The sequence below is a fragment of the Periplaneta americana genome, chromosome 10 (genome assembly GCF_040183065.1).
Source record: "Periplaneta americana isolate PAMFEO1 chromosome 10, P.americana_PAMFEO1_priV1, whole genome shotgun sequence".
NCBI classification, from domain to species: domain Eukaryota; kingdom Metazoa; phylum Arthropoda; class Insecta; order Blattodea; family Blattidae; genus Periplaneta; species Periplaneta americana.
This window is the reverse complement of record NC_091126.1, coordinates 87924496-87950078: the sequence shown is the minus strand read 5'-3', so window position 1 is coordinate 87950078 and position 25583 is coordinate 87924496. Positions and strand designations below refer to the sequence as shown.

General features: G+C 36.3%; 1 protein-coding gene across 3 annotated transcripts in view; it reads left to right on the top strand.

Moving 5' to 3' along the window:
- Positions 1–25583, top strand: part of LOC138707874 (uncharacterized) — a 469237-nt gene that overhangs the window by 58291 nt on the left and 385363 nt on the right. The window lies entirely within an intron of this gene.

Below are 25583 nucleotides of genomic sequence, written 5' to 3'. Positions count from 1 at the left end.
TTTTAAAGGGCTGTGGACGCATGCAAGCTGTGTGGGCCACACTGTTTCATTGAATGGAATGCAAGTGTAGCTTCACGGGGACGCACTCATTGTCTGTCACCGGAACTGCTCCTCTACCTGGTTGAGGGACACGTTGCGTTGCCTTTATTTCCTAATAAATGTAATCTGCACAGCAAACAACGGTTCCAAAATTCTGCGGAAATGTTTCTCATCATTTCGTACAGAATAGGATGCCTGGAGATGAGATACTTTGCGTTGTTTAAATATGATTGCGTAAATTTTATTTTGATTAAACACTAGAGTTAGCAATTATTTTGCAATAACATCTTCGGTTACAACAAGATTTCTACGGTGGTTAATATAGTGATAGTTCTTTTTTTCACCATGTTATAGTTATTAATCAGTGGCGGTTCGTGTATTTCCTAATTTGGTGTGCACTATAACGTTCAAAATATATTTATGTGTGTGTGCATGCGTGTATTTATAAATTTCATTTCGACATCAAGTTTATAACAATCGCACTTATCATCTGATAACATTTTTGGAATTTTGCATACTGAATTGAAACCACAGTTTTTTTTTGTATTACTTTGTGATGTAGAAATTAAATTGATAATATGAAATATTTTACATATGCGCCCTTGGTTTCAGCCGATGTTGAACGCAGTTTTTCCGCATACCAGGTTATACTATCCGACACTCGGCGGACATTTTCATTTGAAACTTTGAAAATGAATGTTGTTGTTTATTGCAGCAGGAACCGAAACCAGGCGAACAACAGGCAAGAAAATTAAGGTACGAAATTGATGCGACAAATAAATAATGTAACAGTTAAATATATAAAAAAAATTGTATGCCATATACGTTTTCGGCATTCTAAAACTGTAATGCAGAACTATAATATATTAAAAAAAAAACATCTTTTCAGACTTACGTTTTGCCACATTTGTGACAATTTAAGTATGATTTCCAACAATTATTCTCAACCTCACCAGCATTTTAGACCTTTCCGATATTAACCCTTATTATACAATAACTGTATTGTCTTGATTTTATAATACGTAATAATCGTATACAAGACACGGAACGTGCTTGCTTAGGCTTGTGTCAAATTCGCTTTCGCTGCCTGTACTTGAAACACGTCCTCTACATTCTGTCCAGGGCGTCGTATGTTCACCTCAGACTAATTCAAATACAGTATTCCGATGTCACGGCCCTAGTTATCAGACAGCGGGTTTCGGTCCCGATGCTGAACGTTGGGTGTACGTCAGTTGCAGGGAGGTCATTGAATTCATTGCTACGCTCCCTCTGTACGCTAAGGGACGTGACATCTTGGCCTTATTCCACAAAATTATTGTCTAATACATTATTAGTTATTAGTAAAAGTTCTTGTATAGTATGGTCACAGTCTACTATATACAGTCACGAAGCTTGAGTTTTGAGGGTGCTAGAAACAATAGACTGTGCCGGTATTATTTTGCATTGCCTGTAATGAGGCAATATTAGCGATCCTGGTGTTGAGCAACTATCTAATGTTTGCAGATTTACTACGTATTGAGCTTCGTGACTATATATTAGACTGTGGTATGGTGTTGTAATTTTCTGTTCCACAAAATAACGTACAGTAGTAAAGAGTTATTAGTGACGTCATAAAAGTGTATGGCGGAGGAACTGCTGTTTGTTCTATGACGTCACACCTTGAATTAGGTTATATCCACCTCCTTGGTAATAAATTCGTATTTCAGGATGCAAAAAAAGGTTTATTAGGATTTCCTTAATATTTGTCTGAATTATTTTATCAGGAATAAGTATAATTTAAATACATTATATAATGTATTTATAATTTCCAAACGTAATCTTGCACTTTAAGATGGCTGTCGTAATTTTCCGTGTGTAACATTCAATCGAAAGATGGTACAAACATAGTCTAGTATATACAGTCACGAAGCTTGAGTTGTTGAAGGTACTAGGAACAATAGACTATGCAGGTACTATTTCGCATTGTCTGTGATGAGGCAATAGTAGCGATCCTAGTGGTTAGCAACTATCTATGGATGCATATTCACTGCATATTGATCTTCGTGACTGTACTGGGTGTTCAGTTCAAAATGTGTCATGGCTCGCTGTATGCCGTCATGTGGCTAGCCGATGAGCCTAGAGAATTCAATCTTCCTACACTTCCGCAGAGGTAGAGGTAGAGAAGTTGCCTAGCAAGTACGGCGTTCATTCTAAAGAGTACGTACCGATACGTACGGTAACGCCGGTAGTGGCAGGAATGTGAACTGTTTGGAAATACGTACTGTCGGGATATGGGGAGAGGGTTAAGACGATTACTTACGTATTTGTTGACATTAACTTCGACGGTCAACATGGACACGGAGCATTTGATTTGTGTTGTGGAATGTTACCGTACGCAACCGATGATAACAAATACCCTGCGTACGACTTGCCGGCGCAAAACGCAGTTCGAAAGAGGTTATGGTAGCACACAGACCGTACAGACCGCCATCTGTTGCTACGACGTTCAAGTTATACCGTACACGTTCTCAAGTTCAGATTGAAGAACGCCTTAAATAATAGGCAACTTCTCTAACATATAAGCTGAAACTCGCTTCAAATCGGTGACCCAACAACAGTGACGTCATGGCACACTTTGAAATGAACACCCAGTATATAATAGACTGTGGAACAAGTATGGATCTTCCCATATGCGCGCGTTAATTTGTTTTTCACTGTTTCGCAAACAAGGAAAATCCATGAAAATTATGTTAAAACTGACGAAATTATTTACTTTACAAAAGGTAGAGATAAAGAAAGACATTCTGTTCGGTATATTTAGCGAAACTATAATAAAAAAGAGTACACAATAAGAAGCTGTGCTGAAATTGTATGTCATTTATAACAGATTGAATTCATCTACACACTGAAAACTTCGATATTCCATGTCTGCTATACGATGATATTGACAACCATTACTCACCCAATGAAATGTATTTAGTAACTGATACCTGATATTACTTCGATTCGTTGGATGTTCTGTTCTACAGAGTGAAAAATCATTCTACGTCAAATGTACTTAACCTAAAACGTTCATTGTACTCAAATACAGAACTAAAATGGAAATGTATTCTTTCTTTGTATACACAAATATTCTTATTATCATGCGTGGGCGACTGATCATGGAGGGGTGGTTTGTTTATCCCTCACCCAATGATAACGTATTTCATGCGCTATCGAAGAGAGTAAGGTAACCAGTTTTGCTTCCACTTGCTTCGTTGCATCAGTGGCGGACTCTATTAAACATAATACTGAGTTTAACATATTGCTACGTAACTAATTATCTATTCCTCTTCTTAGTAAGAAACATTGTACAAACGTGTGTAAACGTCCCAAACATCACTTTAACACCATTCACTCATCATTTGTAATCCGTAGCTATTATCTTTCTCGCGGTATATGACATTCAAATCAGTCAAACTTTTCTGATGATACTATTATTCCTTGCTTAACTAAAAAAGTGCATGTACGCTACTTAGGTGTAAATTTTTCTGACATTTTATATATTCGATTCCCTAACTGTTTTAAATGTAAATCTTTTTAACTTGTAGGTATGTTTTTCAAATGATATATAATACGTTCTGTCAAACCTGGCAACCTTTTCATAAAGTGAGCTTAATTAATTAATATTGTATCAATTTACAAAATATAACATTGAATCATTATTCCATAAATTAATTTGAAAGTTTAATATTAATCTTCACAGCAAACTCGAAATAATGACGTATAAATGAACATTTTACAAACCTATAGGCTTAACCAGTTTGCACCACAATTAATTTACACTTTTACTATGTGTACCCGCACATGGGGATGATCCCGAAGACTTCTGACACCTCTTCCTGTGAACTAGTGTATTAATATATGGTTTTAAACCCGATAAACACAATGGGAAAACTGAAATTAGCTCGAACTTCACACTGTATCTTTTACTAAACGGAAACTTCAGTATCAGGTTTATTTGTACCTTTAAGTTCTGTTAGGAGTTGGAGACGTGCAGTTCTTATTTAAATAAAGAATGAATTTAGGTCACAAAATAATAAATGTGGACGTCAATAAGACAATAACGTAAAGGAAAATTGAAAGATAATTACCTGAAATGGCATGTGTACCATACTTTTCTGCGTGACGAGGAGTGAAATGCCTCTTTACATTGAAATGAGAAATATAATTGCCACTTTTTCCACAAATTAAACAGTCTTTCCCTCATGAAGTGCACAGAAGTATTCATCTTACCATTCCTGATGGTAGTAATTTCCAGAGAAGAAGCCATTTTAAGGCGAACATTACAGAAGTATTATTTGGAGTTACCTGTATATCCTACTTTCCGCGAACCGCCACAGACGCATCACAAGCAGTGTTTACGTTTGAATATTACCTTCCCCTACCGAGCGGACTAGTGTGGGGTGAATGAAAGTAGTGACGTCATCTCTCATTGAGAGAGAGAGAGAGAGAGAGAGAGAGAGTTGCCGATCTATGCTCATTATCATATTTCAGTTTTTATTGTACCTGAGTTTTCGAATGTACTTCACTCCCACCCCCTCTGCTAGTAAACTTCCAACAGTCCTCCACACAGAACCAAGGTCGCGTATGCAGTCAAAGTCGCCTTACGGTCATAGTAAACAGTACTGAATTAGTGACTATAGTACGTTCCAGAAATATGTTCGCGTTTTCCAGTTACGAAAGAGTTTTCAATATTGAATCATATTTTTGCACAGATACTGTCGTCCGTTTGGTTACGTCGCACCCTGGTTCCCCCCTCCGCTTCTGCTCGCCCCTCTGTAAAGGCTAGTGGTTGGGCTGTCTTAGCTCTTTTCTGAAAACATTAATTTCTGTTAGGAATTGGACATCTACGTAATATTATACAAGTGTTTAAAATAACTTAAAATAAATAGGCCTCGTTAAGTAATTAACTTTCACGTGATTTCCCCCCTTTCTACGACCCTGCGACAAAATCACTTGGACGGACAGTAGATAGCATGTCTGAGTAATTTTATCTTTTCGGATCGTGCAGAAGTGAAGATTGACTTTAGAGTACGTAAGGTACTCTTTTATAGAGTAGGTACAGAATCATTTCAACATGAGTTACTAGTACGAAAGACGAAACTGGTAATTGGAATTAGGTACAATAGTCTATAGTGCGATAATATGCACAAAAACACTGAAGTCTCTATCGAAATGAACGGCTACTATTTTCAAAACTGTGTTTAAATATCCACATTATAATTATTTTTTAATTTAACTTCATTCTCTATAGGCCTATTGTACTCTAATGTGCTGTAGACAGTATAATATACACTGCATAATGAATACGTCCGAATGGATAGCTCGTTCGTGAGTAAAATCACTTATTGTCAATACAGTACTGTATTTTGATTTAAAAAAAAACCTAATGGAAATTATCAAACTCAAAATCGCGATATTTCCTAGTTTACGTAAATGGATGAACTTCTTTTCTTCCCTCCTATACCTAGGAAAGTGATTTGTTTGTATTTTACGCCAGTATCATTGAACACCAGTCGTGGAAGGGGGTAGCAAACGGTGTTTCTGGTTCTCAACCGTTAATCTAAAGGTATAGCCAGGTTAATATTAGAAATGTTAGTAAAAATAAAATGATGTCCTGTATTAGACCACACTTTTGTGCTACAGGACTCAGGTCGCTGTGTAGAGACCGAAAATGCGCTGTCTGGTTATTATATTTTTAGCATTCATATTTGTAATATAATTTATTGCTATTTAGTTTCAAGATTCATTTTTTATATTTGCTGAACTGTGATATATTTAGATCGTTGATTAGAACTCACCCCTCGCAGAGTAGCGGCGATACGATTCTGGGACACTCATTGTCGCAACCCCGCCCCTCCTCCGCCGTCAAAAGTACCAATTCGTGTTCTCCTCCGCCGTGGAAAGTATCAATTCGTGTTCAGCCTTCAAGGGTATAGTCGTTGTAGTGTTTGGAAAGCAAATATGGGTTGCAGAAAACTACACTTCATGGAAACGAAAGTAGGAGCATGATGAAGCATAAGTTATTGAAAAAAAAAATACTTATAATAAAGAAAAGGCGTTTTATTTATTTTTGTGGGTGAGCACATACGATTGTCCGAATATGTAGTAACCGCCACTGGTATTAATGCATCCAAAATTCGGAGCTACGCATCAGTTTCATCTTCAAAAATAAGAGACTGCAGAAAGAAAGCTATGCATTAGGACCGTTAGACTGTTATAAAATGGTGACGTATAATTCATTTGATAGAAGTTGTGTAAAATGTCCGTTTTCTTACTGCGTATAATGTGCAGAGTGTTTCAGAAGGAATAGCAAATATTTTAGGGGGGGGGGTAGTGTGCAATATTCTAAGTGAAACGATCATATAAACATGTGTTCAATTTTCAATAGCTACAGCTATTTGAATGTTACGCATAACAAGACATTCAAATGGTATGAAGGAACGACGAATGACTGCGTACTGTTGACGATGTACAGAGGAACAGTACGTGCCTCTCTTCTGAGATCATCTGAGGGAGCATTGTTAATAATGAGTGTGGAGAAACAGCTGTCTGTAGTTCCCTTGCAAGAGGGTTATGCTATTTGTTATAGCCCTCTTGTTCCCTTGGCTACAAGAATGGACATGTTCTTCCAGCATGACGGAGTTCCTGTATATTTTAGCTATCAGGTGACACATCAAAACATGATCTAAATCTCACATTTCCCGAACGATGGATTGGACGCAGTGATCGCATGCATTGTCCAAGATCCTCATGTCTTACTGCGGTTGATTTTTGTCTGTGGGGGTGGATGAAAGGCGAAGTGTACAAGAACAAAATAACACAAGGGACGAATTGGTCTCTTGCAGTATTAGTGCTGCTCTCATAAGAGAACAGGAAGATCACAGAAGAACAATATTTACAGTTGTCAACGAAGCGGAAAATTATATAGAATTGTTGAAATATATCGATACCATATAAATAAGCAATAAATGTAATCATTATGTCGTTTGCCTTTTCCTCTTGCGACTTGTAAGGCTTGCTATCAGTGATATTCAAACAGCTGTATCTCCACACTTCACATCAAAGAATTGGACACGTGTGTATATGAACGTTTTTACTCAGACTATTACATACTACCGCCCCAAAATTTAAATTCTTTAATATTCACCCAGAATCATCCTGTCTAAACGTAACACTGATTTTTAGCTTGTTACTAAATAGCGAATATATTATGTTTTACTTATTGTCTGTTTCTAACTTTGTGATGTCAAGGTTTTATTTTTCTTTTGACCTTCACATTCGAGGAACATAACGACATGTCTCCTGTGGTGTCAGCACGATATCGTACCTCTATCGAGAACATTGAATTGAATATACGGGAGTGGGTGGTCCAACACTGCGACTTGTTAAGGTCTATTGCGCTAACCCTCAAGCTAGGCGCATTCCCAAACCCACACCGGCTGACTACACTAAGGTTCGCTGCGTACCCAGATGTCGAGCAAGCAACCTCCCATCGTCCCCAGGCCAGCCCCCTCCGTGCGTCGCCAGCCGGCGATCGGGGAATGCTATGGCATGATGACGAAATTGAGAAATGGTGACGGAATGATGTAAATGCCTAATATGGGAAAAAACGGGAGAATTCCGAGAAAAACTCCAAATGCGATCTTGTCCGCCACAAGTGTCACTATGGATTTTTCAATGAAAAGTCCCAGACCTGATCGGGACTCGAACCCGGGTCGCCTGCGTGACAGGCCAGAGGTCTCACCACTCAACCACTGCAGGAGTGTACCGAGGACATTACTTTAGAAAATGGGTGTCCAAACGCCTATAGAACCAGGAGATATTACACGTCAAGCATGCTCTGCTAAGTTCATTAACTTTCTAGATAATATATGAAAAACGACCTTAAAGAATATGCGCTGTGGGCTGCTTACGCCAGGGGTTACCTCGTACGAGTTACAATTGGACATCTATGCCATGGATGAATATATAATAGGATGCAAAACTTACCGAGTTTCCCGTAACACATACTAGAGGCGCTGTTGTAGAAAATGATCTTGCTGCCACCTGTTAGAGGGAGGGACGTTATTACATCTAGCAGCGCACCAAGTAGCGAAAAGAGTAATTACTCCATGCATTTAGCAGCGCACCTGGTGACGAAAATGTTAAACTGTGCAGAAAGTATTCCCTCCCACCCTCATAGATATTCAAAACTAACCCAATTTAAAATAAAACATTTACATTTTTATTCCTCACAGCAGCTTCTACTGAAAATTCTTACCGGAGCCAACAGGAAGATAAAAGATACGATCTACTTTACACTACCCAATTAAAATATAACGAGACACAGACAAAAAATTAAGCAAAAGTTTAGATAATTGGGATTGTATTCTTTGGGTATTTATTGTACAACGCAATTGAAAAGTCTGCAAGAACTACTTAGATAGTTCAATTTATTATATTACTATTACTTTACAATACATTCAACAACACTATTTTTACAACGTCCATAAAAATCACTGTTTAACATGCACTGCTTATACACACACGTAATATCACTTTATGTTCACTTATTAGCAAGTTTCTATCTCCTCGTCGAGTCCTCGAGCAATAATTCGAACGGATAAATAGAGAACTCTGGGTAATGTACCCAACACGTAGTTCTAATGTTCACCACCTACGACGTTGGGCGCTGATCATCTTATTTCAGCCCCCCACTACCAGATGGTGCTGACCGCAGTTTCGCATCCCATTATATATTTATCCATGTCTATGCTTTAGAACCTGTTACCGTATTATGCACGTACTGTTAATGTTGTTTAGTCATCTGTCCGAAGACAGGTCTGAACCTCACAAGTGATATCAACAAGACACCACTTATGAGACAACTAAGCCGGGAGATAATGGGGTAGGGTGGCTAGTTCCTTTCCTCCTCCATTGCATAAATCGTTGACTAGCTACATATTACATTAATCAGACTTCAGATGTAGGCTATACAAACAAATTATTGTTCTTCCTCTGACACATATCATCAAGTGATGTGTACTGCTTGATAATACTGTAGGTGTAGAGATGCGGAATTAAAATTTGGAGCGAGTCTTGGTGGGAGTCCACCTGTATGTAGGCAACAATTTCACACGACTGTCCACAAGTAGCATATATATATATATATATATATATATATATATATATATACACACACACATACATACATACTGTATATCAGCCAGAACCTCTGTCAGAGATACTGTTAATGTTGTGCGCCTTAAATTTTTCTTACACCGAATGGATCATATAATACAAAAATTCTATATTTAGTTTTCAGTGGAAATATGCATTTTGAAGTTCTCTTCACATTATTTTTACTTGAATCACAATGAGATTTGGTGGGTCTTATAATTCCTTGAACTCGAAATATAATGGGTGAACATGTTTCTAACTGATGTTTAGGAACAATTTTTATGAAAGATCAGTTTCAAGATTTAATTTATTAAGTAGTTAAATTTTATTTGTATTGTGATTTCACTATTGAAGCATTGAAGTTTTGAAATGTTAAATAAGTAATATTTATGACAATTTTTATGTGAATATGTTAGTAACAGTATTATTGCGACATGAAATATACAGCAAAATCCAGATCCTAGGAGACAGAGGGGCTATAGGCTACCTGTTTCTTTAAGATCACACATGGCATTAACGCTGAGATCGGGAAAAGAACTGAATACCACACAGCGTGGGAGGCAACGGCCGAGTTGCCAATGTTACAGTGACGCTACATTCCCACATGGTGAGTCTTTAATCGCTCTCTTGGCGCCTTATTTTGCCAGATGGGAAGAATATGCGATGATTAGTTATATTTTCGTTATTTTATGCATCAAGGTTCTGTGTAAAACGTGACATATGTATTTTACATGAATGTAACTCGCATTAACTGAGTACGTGTTCGTCCCTGTTGACAGCGTAGCGTTATAGTTCCAAGCTCACCCGCTGGGATCCTAATAGGATCAGGTGACGGAATGAGTATACATTTTACATGTAAGGAGAAATGGCCAGAATATCCAATCCTAGCATTTTACATTAGTCTAACGTTAGGCAATTCTGACTGACTACTCGGCATTGCAGCCCTATGTGAAACTTGGCCTCCTTCACAATCAGTCCTCATTCTCTTCTATTTCCAATCTTTTCTCTCCATCTCCTCACGTTCATAATTTTCAGATCTTCCATCACATTATCCATCCATCGTATTCTAGGTCTTCCTCTCTTCCTTGTTGAATAACATCATGCTTTAAACACCTTTAGAGGTATTCTGTTCTCATCCATTCGTTCTAGATGACCTAGCCATTGCAGCCTTAGTGATTATATAAATCTTACTACATCTTCTCCTTTAATATAAGTTAAATGGTTTCTTCATTATATCTAATTCTCCTCATGTCGTTATCCAAACACGTTCATAAATTCTTCTCATTATTTTACGTTCAAATTTCCTTAAATAATCTTGGTCTGACTTATCAGTGTGTTAGGCAAATCTGGATGACTTATTGCCAAAAGTTTTAAGTAATATAATATTGGTTAATGTAAATTCTGTTTTTATTATATATTAAGTAAAAAATAATTTAATTTACAAAAAGGAAACATTTTTCTATCAACTTACTCCAGAACATTAATAGTGTTGTTTGTGTGATAATCTGGATTTGGTGACTGCTGCTAACTCAAGTCATTTGGTCTCCTGTTTAGTGCAGGAAGTGCTTCATAACCTTAGCAATCTTCTTCTTTTCATCTTCAGGTAGAACATGAGCCCGACAAGTTTTCGTGTAAGGATTCAAATTGCTAATTACGTCAGTAGGTCTATAAGTACATTAAGTGTTGGGGGTAATTAAAAGAATGAGAAGATCCTGATGGATGAAGAAATTTAAATTTTACGTCATTTTCATATAATTTTTTACCTAAAATATAGCTCAAACAACCTTCTGTCATGTATTTACAGTAGAAATTACATAACCATTCATTTCACCAAACTCTAATATTTCTCCATAAGGTATGACTGGATAGGTAGTTGATAATGGGGGAAAGGTAAATAACTTAGCATAAACTTTTGTTCCACACCTTGGGGAAATGAAAGTGTGAAGCTTTCCAGTTCCTGGAATTGCCATAATATTAGTGAATTGTATTGTCAGCTGTCGCTAATTTGTATGTACGGTACTCTTGTCATGTCCCATCTTTATAAGAAACAGGTGCAGTATAAATGGCCCAATTTTAGACGTACCGATAGTAATGGTGATGGTGTTAGCCGCCGGTGGTAGTGATAACGGGCTATTTCATTCAAACGTCGAAGATTTAAACAGTTCCTAAAGTTTCTCTCCTTGGTAATTACAGTAGGGAATAGCGAAACCTCTTTAACGCTGTACTTAGGAGTAAATCATAACTTCGTATAGTTTAGAATTGTTCTGAATAATGTAAGGTCAAATATTCATAGATTTCAAAAAGGCATATGACTCGATTAATAGAGAAGTTTTATATAACACTCTTATTGAATTTGGTATTCCCAAGAAACTAATTTGATTAATTAAAATGTGTCTCAATGAAACTTACAGCATAGTACGTATAGGTCAGCTTCTGTCTGATGCTTTTCCAATTCACTGCGGGCTAAAACAGGAAAATAGTGTTTAAGGTGTATAATTATTTTAAAAACGTTGATCAGCAGAATGCTGCCGGCCATCTTGATGCTGGCTGTAACGTTGCCAACGCGCAAGAAACGACTGCAGAAGCATGAGGTGTGAGATTGAGAACCGTGCAAAGAATATTGTTAGTGAAGGAAAGAGGGTTTGTTTGGTGTCATGTTTACAGTAATCAACGGCTAAGGTCATGATTGTCTTTTGATAATTTAAATTCTCTCCTGCGCTATTTTTATTGCACGTATGCGTGAAGTAAGATGTGGGAATGTTGTACGCTGCCTTGCTCTCTCTATCTGTCTCTCTCCACGCAAACGCTGCAGACTACCGCCTTCCGAATTGCCGTCTACTCTGTTTTAAATTTCAATTCAGCCAGCAAATTTGAACCACCACATTTATTTCTACTTGTATATAATTGTGTTTGCTAACATCGCCTCTGTTTCCGTTTCTTTTTCCACGCATTAATGCAAATAAATATAGGCTGCTGCAGGTACGTCCATGTTTGAAAGTAGGTATACCTGAACTGGCGGAACGCTGGTACTAAAAATTCAGAGTGCAGTTACTCCTTGCCTGAATATGTGAACATTCAGTCACAGTAGGACATGAAATAAATGTTCACGTTTACGAATATAATATATACAGTGCATTTCTATTACAAAAATAACTGCCTAACATATGTTTCAATTTGCATTATACTGTACAAGTTTTAACAATATAAAATAATCATTTGTGTGTGAGCAGAAAAGAAAGAAATATACCTACAGTACTTACATAAAATACATTTCTTCACAATTCAATGCACCGAATTACAAGGTACATTCGCAACGTATCAAACGAAAAGACGTATCTCCCACTTTCACTCAAAATAACTTCTTTCAAGATACGCTTTGAAATATTGTTGAAAGGAATTTTGGCATGTACCAAAATCATACACAAATCTCGATGAAATACTTTTTTCCTGATTTAAGTCTGATTTTGGTGTTGAAGGCCAGTTTTGACTGTATAATTAAGTATTTTCCATGTATGCTTTGCCTTTACACTGCTTTTGAAAGAATCAAGTTCTATCTGTCCTTAACTTTTTTTTAACAATTTGCAAAATTCAGTGTTTTTTTTCTCCTTTTATAAGAAAATGAACGCTTGGTGCTCTTAATTTTCGACATGTTCCTCATTAGTGTGAATTATGAAACAGCGAAATTAACACTAATACAGGTATGCATGTACATCTGTCAAAAAAAAAAAAAGTGGCCGCACTCGTGAACAGCGAATATTTTCAAAGTCCACTTCGGGTCGCGGCGATGTTACACGATGCATGTGCTTGTACAAGCAGTTCCGGAACTATGAAATTGTTCCACACCTGCGCTTCGTAGACCAGCGGTAGAGTGCTTGTTTAATGATTCGAAGGTCGTGGGTTCGGGCTTTCTTCAAGTTTTCATTTTATTTTTTAATCGTTCTTTAACTATGTAAATGATATTCAAATTATCATTTATATCCAGTTATCGTTCTTGATGGATATCACGTTATTTATATTTTGTTATCGTTCTTTAGAGATATGAATAAAATTCAGGTCATCATTTGTATTCTGTTATCGTATTATAACGATATGAATAATAATTATTATTGTATCTCCAATGGGGGTTAGCCATATTTTACATATGTATGTTAGGGCTATAGTTTCATACACAAAAAAGATAAGCATAAAGAGAAATGGAAAAGAAAATTAAATTAGCTTACGCGATGTAAACAAAACATAAACAATCCGTAAATTAGGCATTGCGATTGCAAAACAAATATCAGGTATCAATTTGAAACATACAAAAACATTAACAACACACATACGTAACACTTCTATAACACAAATATGCAGATTTCCGTACCATACATCATAAATTAATACACAATAGTCACACAAACGCGATCAAACTATAATTACGACATTGCGACGACATCAAGCATCCCATAACTGACTCACATACATAACAAACCAAGCATCCGTTTCAACACATACTGTACACTTCAACATAGTAACCACACTTTTAAAAGTTACAAATTTGGCTCCAAGAAGAATAAATAGGACAATGATACTAATTACTATTCTTCTACAATTTCTTAAATACATCTGTAATAAATCTGTGAAATTCCGATATGAATAATATTCCCGTTTTTTATATTGTTATCGTTCTTTAGCGATATAAATAATATTCAAGTTATCATTTATATTCTGTTTTCCTTCATTAGCATTATAAAACAATATTCAAGTTATTTATATTGTTATTGTTCTTTCGCAATATATTAATTAAACAAACCGATATTTATCATTTATATTGTGTTATCGTTCTTTAGTGATACTGTATAAATAATATTCAAGTTATTTATATTGTAATCGTTCTTTAGCGATATAAATAACATAAATTTAATATTAGTTTTGGAAAAATCCATTTGCATAATACTGGTATTAGTTTTTCTTTTTGTATTATTACATTATACTATCTTGAACCACAATAAAATGAAAAGGAGTAACGAGGAATTGAACCTGAGACGTTGACATCTAAATTCCGACGTTCGTCCGCTGAGCTACGAGAGCAAAAGTGTGGAAACATTTTCGGAAAAATTAGCCCAATCACACTCTAAGATTTTCTGATGATTCGTAGAAGCTAGTCCAGGATGCGGGGGGCAAAGGCTAATTGAGATTTCCCGGTCTCTGACCGGGTCAAACATCCTGATAGAATTAATATTTAACCCTTGCCGTGACTTTCGGTGAAGTCCGGAGGGCCCAATTAGTGAAATCCACTCTCCTCTTCTCCACGCTTGGGCCCCCTGGAATTTAATAAGATGCGAAAGAGATAGTGGTGTGCGGAAAGCAACGGGATGTTACCGCATTTAGGCCTATCCTTCCCAAGAAAACTGCAAACATGAACAAAGGAAGCTTTTAATAGAAGAAGAAGGATCTTCTGCGAACCTCTGGAAAAAGAACTAAGGAAGAGACTAGTGAAGTGCTTTGTGTGGAGTGTGGCATTGTATGGGAAAAGAACATGGACATTACGACGAAATGAAGAGAAACGAATTGAAGCATTTGAAATGTGGATGTGGAGAAGAACGGTGCGTGTGAAGTGGACAGACAGAATAAGAAATAAAATTGTGTTTGAAAAAGTGAGTGAAGAAAGAATGATGCTGAAACTGATTAGAAAGAGAAAACGGAATTGGTTGGGTCTCTGGTTGAAAAGAATAATAGACGACATTAGGATATGTGGATCATATGCGGAGACTAAGAGGAAGGCAGAAAATAGGAAAGATTGGAGATTGCTGTGTTTGCAATGAAAGACCTGCCCATGGACAGAACATTTATGTGTGTATGTTCAGAATGCCTGGAATATCGTGTCTAAGAACAGTCGCTATTTGCAAAGACTAGTCAATTCCATGCCCACTCGACTGCAAGATGATCGAGATAAGAGGAAGATAGACTAAATATTGAATTGTGGCTTTTTGTTTTGTTTTTTGAACGCTTAATTGTTTGAATGTTTTAAGGCCGACGCCAGTAAATTTGTTATGTTTATGCCACGAAAGATATTTTATTGAGAATAAAATCTTTTTCTTTCCATTTGCAGCCACAATATCATAATGATAATGATAAAATCATGGCATAATATATTAATGAACCTGATGTTAATTACTAAAATAATCATAAAAGAGAGAGGAGCCATTATGTCTAGTTTGTCTCTCTCAAAAACAGAACAAAAAAGGACATAAAAAGCACATAAAAAGCACGAGGTTGTAGTCGAACGCAGGACCTCATGAATAAGAGGCCTGAACGCTACCATTATGCTATCGAATAACACACAGTATACTTCCATTATAACTGTAGATATCAGGCAACGTGGTCCAACAAAATGTAACATCGCCTGTCTCCGAATTGTAGCGAAGATACCCGAAGGGAACTTTGTTTCAGGAGAGCGGCTACTTTTTCTTTTGACAGCTGTACAAAAAATCAAATAAATAAATGAAAAGGAATAAAATATACTTGTTTACACACAGGATCTTAAGTAAGTGTGGTGATTGCAAGGACCAACCCCAAGCAGAATTAGAAAGGCGCTAATTTAATTTCTTACGAAATGAACTGTACTCTCACAGTGCCATCCCACACCATGGGTCATGACGTTATTTATGTATACTCCGTGAGTTTCAAACTTCAGTCTCGCGAATCGGTGACCCATAGCCGCAGTTTGTTTATAATCTATGTCAATCCCGCTTTCATATATTTCGATCTTCCAAATTGTATTTATAAATTTTCATCTGTTTTACCATAATCTAGTCCAGTGGTTCCCAACCTTTTTTGAATGACGACACATTTTACTGAACGCTCGCAATATAGCGACACAATTATTTGTTTTTATTAATAATATATAAAAACCAGTGCTTTCTTCTGGAGAGAAAGGTGGTGGAACTGTGTGTAAAATATTTTATAGCGGACGGGGAGATGATTATTGTTCACTGCAAGGAAATTTTGTCGTTTTTAATCTCCTTTTCGCCCAACTAAGGCTTTCGAGGTCTAAGCGGAATTCAAAGGAAAAATAATATTAAAAACATAGTTATTCACACATATTTCGGTTTCATAATGAAAAATGTAACAAAAAGGTGCAGGAATACCAGAGCGTTCCGTCGGAAAAGAGCACTAATAACAATTTCTATGTCGGACATCCAGTGTTATAAATAGGTCGATGTTAACACGCAATCGAAAAGTCTAAAACAAAAATCTCAACCTGTCTATTTTTATTATCGTTTTTGGAAACTCACCTATTTAAATAAATGTGGACTGTGCTTGATGGGTTCCACAGAGTTTCTCTATATGTGACCTTATGATTGACAGGCCAACACGTAAATCATCTTCAAGATACAGCAGTCTATTATTTTATTTAGAGTTCACTATTTTCATGGTAGAAAATGCTAATTGATTGACATAAGTATGACGTTGAAAACGACTGCTCTAAATGTCTTTTTAGTTTATTTGGCACCATCGACTGATTTGACAAAATATTTCCGCACGTAAGACATTCGGGATTTTCTTTATATTCATCTTCACGCCACGTAAAACCATATTGCAAGTATTCATCACTATAATATTTACGAAACGCAGTGCGTTTTTTGCGAATCCTGAAGTGAACTTTCGCTCACATTATTTGAATTAGCACTGCTTTCATTTAACCCAGAACTTAATTCAGATTGTTTTTTTTAATTAAAAATTTGTCCATAAAAATCTAAATAAAGCACTTTTGATAAAATAATCGCACTATCACCCGCTCACACACACATCTGAAACTGACCAATATGTTCTAACGATTCTAAACTCTGTTTATTACTAAGTGGGAAGAGTAAACGAATTACTAAGCATTGTTGGAGGTGTTCACTTTCATTCGAATTATCGCCAAGCAGAAAAATTAAACTGAGCATTGTTGCTGGTGTTCACGTTTCATTGGTAAAGTCTGTCTCAAAATAAAATGTACCATATCAAAGACTTCGTTGTAAATAAAAAATGCGTTGTAAAGAGACTTCTTGGATGGCATAAAATTTATGTTTCAGTTCCAAAATTTCGCAACACACTCCATGGGGCTGCTCGACACACCGGTTAGGAACCACTGATCTAATCTACCCCTGTATTTATTCGAGTTACAAAATCCTTTTGTTGTTTATCTTCAGTATCTCAAACAACACATTTTGCATATACTCCTAAAAGTTTTGGGATATTGTTAATGGTAGTAAAATCAATAGGGAATTTTTTCTATTTATTTCCCATGAGCATTTGTATATACTTTCATGATGCTACGAAATGGCTTGTATTTTTTAGATTATGTAATGTGTTCGAAGAATTCTACTTCACAATATATTTATAATGATATACTATAAAACAACATGAATTTTAAACACATGCAGAATGTGCCACTTTGCTGGCAAAGCCCTTGCTGGAGCAGTCACACTTTACTTTCAATACTCTCTGGCTAATATTATTTCTAGCGACTATATTTCATGTAACGGAGGAAGTTTTCCTGTGATTTATTCTGTCGTATGCCTATCCATTCACTAAAAGAAGATGAATTGAGGGGTCCACTGAAAGAGAGAACTAAGCCACAAAATTCTGGATAGTGAGATCCATGTGTTTTAGGCAGTTTCAACCATTTGTTGCCATTTTCCTCTTATACACCTCCTCCGTTATCGGTATCAAATGGACTTGCCTGGTTTACAGCGCAAAATGTTATGACCAATGCTAGGAAGTTGGTACTAAAACTGTTAAGTTGTGTGAACTTGGACTATATCTCTACCGAATGGAAAGTAATGGCGCATCTCTCAATGTCAGTGAACCAGAACAACAAACACGTACAGCCGGGTGGTAACCAAACATGTGCTCCAATCGTTCACAGCCTTAGAACAAGAAAATAATAAACGAATAATATAAAAAACAATAATAAAAATAACATACAAAGTATACAATTATGATTCTAGCCTCATTATGACAGATAACAATGAACATTTTCATTTTATCAAAAGAAATACTTCTTTTAGGTTCAGAAAAGAAAAACAATATTTGTACTATTTGTTCTACAGTATGTCACAAGACTTTACTGGAGCAAATCTGAAATATGACACAGTGTATCTTACTATCATCAGGTGAACAACTACTTTGTGAATCTAATAGTGTATCTCATATGTGGCACATAATGTTAAATGCATAATTGTTTTCAAGAAAATTTTTCATTTCTATTGTAGCGACAGCTAGGAAGTTCGTATCTTAGTTCATATATTAAACTTGGACTGTAACGCAACCGAGTGCATAGCAGCACGAGACGTCAACATTTAACGAAGAATAATCCGGGGAAAAAATAAACGTGTTACACACGCCTGTTCGCATAATTATTTAAAAACAGATGAGTTTACTTTTTTGTAAACATGCATAATAATAACATTACGTAAATAATACAATAATAACAGAATAGCTCACTTTATTCAAAAACAAAAATATTAATATAAATTAACAATATTCTTCACACTATTCACGACTCTACACAACTCCACATAATACCACTATGCGTTAAGTGCATCGTCTGTAGGGAACGAGAGCAGAGCGAGGATGGGTGGGTGATATCTGTACTTCTCGCTGTACTCAAATTAAATTTACTGAATTTAAATACTATTATAGTCACAATCATGCCATGGTATGAAAGAAAAATTTCACAACCTCGAGCGGGAATCGAACCTGCGACTTTCTGTTCTCCGGTCAGGCGCTCTACCACTGAGCTATCGAGTTCGTCTCACGCCAAAGCCTTGGAATTACTGTTTTGGTACGAACTGCCTACCTATGGTTATGACCCGTAAAGCTATGTATGCAAACCCAACAATAATCGCTTATACGGGTATTCCCGCCCACTCGTATGACCTGCGTTCTTACTGCGAAAATTTGATAAGGAGCAGTGACTCAAACTAAATGGAAAGCGAGTCACGGAAGTAAAAGTATCTGCAAATACATTAGTTAGACGCTTCATTACAGCATGTAAGACATTAGACCTTACATTACTTACTTACTTACATACAAATGGCTTTTAAGGAACCCAGAGGTTCATTGCCGCTCTCACATAAGCCCCCTATCTGTTCCTATCCTGTGCAAGATTAATCCAGTCTCTATCATCATATCCCACCTCCCTCAAATCCGTTTTAATATTATTCTCCCATCTACGTCTCGGCCTCCCCAAAGGTCTTTTTCCCTCCGGCCTTCCAATTAACACTCTATATGCATTTCTGGATTCGCCCACACGTGCTACATGCACTGCCCATCCCAAATATCTGCAATTTGTATTTAATGTTCCTAATTATGTCAGATGAAGAATACAATGCGTGTAGTTCTGCGTTGTGTAACTTTCTCCATTCTCCTATAACTTCATCCCTTTTAGCCCCAAATATTTTCCTAAGAACCTTATTCTCAAACACCCTTAACCTCTGTTCCTCTGTCAAAGTGAGAGTCCAAGTTTCACAACCTTACAGAACAACCGGTAATATAACTGTTTTATAAATTCTAACTTTCAGATTATTTTACAGCAGACTCGATGACAAAAGCTTCTCAACCGAATAATAACACGCATTTCCCATACATATTCTGGGTTTAATTTTCTCCCGAGTGTCATTTATATTTGTTACTGTTGCTCCGAGAAATTTGAATTTTTCCACCTCTTCGAAGGATAAATTTCCAATTTTTATACTTCCATTTCGTACAATATTCTGGTCATGAGACAATCATATACTTCGTCTTTTCGGGGTTTACTTCCAAACCTATCGCTTTACTTGCTTCAAGTAAAATTTCCGTGTTTTCCCTAATCGTTTCTGGATTTTTTCCTTACATATTCACGTCATCCGCATAGACAAGAAGCTGATGTAACCCGTTCAATTCCAAACCCTCTCTGTTATCCTGAACTTTTCCTAATGATATATTCTAGAGCAGTGGTCGTCAGCACTCGCTGAAATGGGTTACGGATAAGCAGTGCATGGCGAGATGCACCCTCGTGCAGGAGGAAGCATACCCGCCAACAGCCACGAATGCACTCTGGTACTGTAAGAGACCTGCGGCTAAGAGAAGCTAGCTCGAGAGTGACCGCTGTTCTAGAGCGAAGTTAAAAAGTAAACGTGATAGTGCAATACTTGTCTTTTTACAGTCTCTTCTTTCTTTTATTTATCTTACACACAGATTAAATGTTAGTTTTACTTATTCAATGTATTGAAACACTCACACGTGAACAAACGAACTCGGTAAGTACTTGTTATAGACTGATTCTACTGTACAAGCTTGTGACGTCACATACCAGAAATGACACGGCGCATATAGCAGCTAACCGCCTTCCGAAATGCCGTCTAATCTAGTGGACATTATGAAAATTTTAACAGAATATCACCTACAGACTTCGAATATTTGATTAATTTGGTAGGACCTAAGGTTGCAAAGAAGGATACCACATTCAGAGGGGCATACGGTTCAAGAAAGAGTGGCAGTGACGGTGCGATTTCTGACAATCGGTGATCCATACAATAGTCTGCAATAACATTGCTGAATCAAAACACCAGACTAAAATTAAATTTAAGAGTCATAATTAAAGAATCTTTAAAGGACTTTGAAGCTAAATTAAAAAATCAAACCTGGGAATCAGTATATGATAATGATATAAATTCAATGTATTTCATAATACATTCTTAAATATTTTTGAATCCAGTTTTCCTGTAAAGTACAAACATTCTCAAACATTTAAAAACAATTGGATTACACAATATATAAAAATCTCATGTAAAACGAAGAGGACTATATATTCAAGACCACACCTGTGGAGTAACGATTAGCGCGTCTGGCCGCAAAACCAGGTGGGTCGGGTTCGAAACCTGGTCGGAGCAAGTTACCTGGTTGAGGTTTTTTCTGGGGTTTTCCCTCAACCCAATTTGAACAAATGCTGGGTAACTTTCGGTGTTAGACCCAGGACTCATTACACCGGCATTATCACTTTCATCTCATTCAGACGCTAAATAACCTAAGCTGTTGATACAGCGTCGCAAAATAACCTACTTAAAATGTATATATTAAAAGTATAAATAGTAATGGCCCTAAACTAATAGCTCTAATTTCTGTAGTACAGTTTTATGATTAACGCAATCCAATGCTTTGGAGAGATCACAGAATATTCTACCTGTATTTTTTTTATTAATTGCTTCCGGAATTTTATCAGTTAAAATAAATACAAAGTAATCTTACAAGGCAAAGGACTTTACTTCAACGAATTTATTTTAAACTGGAATAATAAAATCAAAACAACTTGAAACATTAAAAAAATAGCGGAAGCTTTATAAGGAACAAAGCTACACTCTTTTAAGATATAATACAAAAACATTAGATACAACAGAAGTTTCGAACGTACTCAACAAGTACTTTCTCTAATACTGATGATTTAAACATTCCCTAGAATAATAATAATGGTGATGATGATAATGATGATGATGATGATGATGATATCCATTTTTTGAAAATATCTATTGCTATAACTTTCACAAAATTATATTCAAATTTTTCCAACAAATCTGCGAGAAGTAATGACAATTCTAAAGCAATTAAAATCTAATAATTCCTCGGGTATGAAGAAATTACAAGTAAAATATTAAAGGCTATTTCACTAATATTTTTAGAAAGCAGGTTTATTAGTTGCACAATATAGATAACTCTGAAAGCATAAGCAGTTGATATATATTTGACTACTATTTGAAGGGTGTTTTTCAGTCAGTAAATAAGCAGATCTGTCTATAATAAAAGCTTTGCAGCATTGGAGAGCTGCATCAAAAGCAAGTAACTCTGTGTCAAGGCTTGAAACAAAAGAGCACGGATTGAAGTACTTTTCTTGTGTTGATGGGATGTAATATGGGATGTATGTTATAAAGGGTGCATCAGAAAGAACGGATGGATTTCACAGGGCAAGAAAATTGTAAGATTCATCAAATCAAAAATTTATTGTTATCAACAGATTCACCAATACATGCAGTTTATTTATGATATACAACATCATCCATATGATGTCCTTGGCTTTTGATACAGGCATCGAGGCGTTTTCTGAAGTTCGCCGTAACTTTCACAGCCATAGATGGTGGGATTGCCGCAATTTCTTCATGAATAGCCGTCTTCAGTTCGTCCAGTGTATGTGGTTACTTATGCCTTCAAATGGTCCCAAAGAAAGAACTCGCAGGGCGCGCGATCTTACCGTAACCTCGGACAATCTCAGTGCAATAGCATGTTTGCGGGCTGAGGTGGCCGAACAACCTACTGTCTGTCTCCACATTTGCAAGTGTACACGCGCTCCGTGTTCGTCCAGGTGATTTCTTCTTTAATGTTGAACCTGTGGTACGAAATGAAGCCACCCACCGCAAAATTGTATTCCGAGTTGGAATCCTAGCGTGACGTCCGATGTCGAAATGAATCCTGAGTGACGATCACAGACTCTTCAGTTTTCAAAAATGTCTCTGCGATGAAAGCACGTTGTACACCAGACCAACACCATGTTCTCAACTGAAACTGCATTCTCTCGCTGATCCAACAGTCGTGGTCCCCCTCACTCTATCCCTCCCCTCGCTGCGTATCGATAGTTTGAAATCCATCCGTTCTTTCTGACGCAACCTGTATTACTTTAGTTGCTGTATTTTAGGCAACTGAATATTAATTAAAACTTTCTTCAATAAATGTATCATTTAGACAATTGAGCAGTATTTAACTATCTATTGGAAATTCTAAATCACTTTCTGTACTATTCAAAATATACAATGGTGATGTTTTGTTTAGCCTAAACCTGATTTTCAAATCTTTTTCGTCCATTGTATTAAAATAATCTTCTCTTTGGAGATTATCCTCGCTCGTTTTGGTAAGAAATCAACATCTTGAAATATCTAGTCCCGGTACATCATTGTCCTCGCCATGATGAAAATTGAGACAGATATCAAAAACTCCCTAATTCCAATAAAGCAAATTTTACAGGAGAGAGAAAAAACTTCTCTGTCTTACTAACTTTTAATATTATACATTTACCTATTAATATTGTGTAAAATTACGTTCTTTATCAATTAAATACTTCAAACCCTAAATTTTTACATTATCTTATGCTACAATTTGCAATAAACACTACTGGAGTTAGTGGTTTTCTGACTTCCACAGTGTATGAATTAAGAAAAGTGAATAAATATGAGCCATATGAAGAAAAAAGATAAGTATATCAAAATTCCGTTATGAAACATTGGACTATAGCTACGATAAAATGGAAGTTTATTATTAAGATTAATATTGTTACATTTTTTTTAATTTCAAATATATGAGACAGAAAATCATAAATTAACATAAAGCACATCAAAATACACAAATAAAACCACAAACAATATTAAAATGTTAACACAGTCTGATTCATGTTACAGATTCTGTTTTTTCTCTCACTGTCATGTTCTTTCTGTTCATCTAGATTATTTTATTACTGTCCGCAAACAGAGTTTGGTAATAAATCCTACTTTCCTCAGAAATAAACTGCATTAAATTCTGCAAGTCCTTTTGCTTTCTCTTTTCAATGGCAATGCTGAATTGTACTTTATTGATTGGGGAATGATGCATCTGTATTAGGTTTCTAGAAGTTAAATCGACTGCATATTGTGCCTTTCACAGTCGTACTTACATGGATTTCATAGATTCGTGTGAGATTCTGAATACCGTATCACTTTACTCAGCTGGTTGAGCGATAGTGTTGCCACCTACCGGGAAATTAATATTGGAATGCAAAAAGCCTCTTATTCCATGGAGTAAATGGAGTTCTGACTTCCACGAGTTTTAAAACAGCCCCCAGAATGCAGATGAATGTCGAAATTAGTGTAGTCTTGCCTTCCAAGCGTGCGACACAAACTAAAAAGTACAATCCAGCCCATAACTGTATTTTGAAAAAAATTGGAGTTAGTGGGGTTTTGATCTCCCTGTCTCAATTATTGTTGTTAATGCAGGATTAATTATTTAAATGACCAAATATTGACCAATAAACTTAAATATAGTTTAATGAGAGATTAAAGCCCAATTTATGTTGGTGAAATGCATTGTACCTTTAAGTGTGAATTAAGAAGACTTTAAGTAACAATTAAAGTTAAATATGTTTGGTGAAATTGGCCCTTAGAGCGGCAACTAACCAAGTTCACACAACCTAAAATCAATATTATAAATATAAAAGAGATATAACAATCTGTTCACTTCACTATCTTTGATCAAATGTCAACTCCATGTAGTGATGTTTATGCAACTGCGTTTATGTTAATAGTTTCTTCACTTGTCTTTCTTTGGTTCCTCCTGTCTATACTTAAAACTCTTAATACTTTCATCCTTATACCTACCCAATTGATATACATGTATTTAATTAATTTCGGCTTCGATTAACTTAATGTAAAATTAGGGTATTTTAATTTATTCTATCACGTCTTAATGTATTTAGTTTATATTCAAGGACATGCAAATCAAGCTTTCAGGTATAACTCCCTGTAAAGTTGATTTGAATAATTTCGAGGGAACATTGAGCTTGATTTGCATAATGCACGTCACTGTTCGTTAACAGAAAACCACAATTTTTAGTCACACAGAGTTATTGTGCACTCAATGTTGGTTGCTTGACTGTTATCAGCCCACTTTGAGGTCTGTGGATATAGAGAAAAAATTGGATCGGTGTCTGGTAGAGTTACCGGGTAGGTCAGTTGGTAGAGCGTTGGTACGTTTAACGAAAGGTCCCGGGTTCGATACCCGTCCCCGGAACAATTTTTCCCCCGAAATTATTCATCCAAGGACATGTTCCTATTTCTGTCATTTCACATTATAAGCAGCCGTTTTGTTCCAAATATTATTCTTGTGGTACGCAGTGGAATAGTGTTAATCAACCACCGGCGTAACTTAGTCGGTTAAGGCGCTTGCCTGCCAATCCGGAGTTGCGTTCGGGCGCGGATTCGATTCCCGCTTGGGCTGAATACCTGGTTGGGTTTTTTCAGAGGATTTCCCCAACCATAAGGCAAATATCAGGTAATCTATGACGAATCCTCGGGCTCATCTCGCCAAATATCATCTCGCTATCACCAATGTCATCGACGCTAAATAACCTCGTAGTTCATACAGCGTCATTAAATAACCAAGTAAAAAAAATAATGCTAATCATTATTTGAAGCACGGTTGTAAAATATCTCGACATTAAATAGACTAAATTTTATCGATATTTCGCAGCAATTTTAAAACAGATTTCGTTTCCCTTTGCACGGTTTGTCATGTGTTTAATACAGATGACTGCAGTCCGCTTCAGGGCCTATATCAGT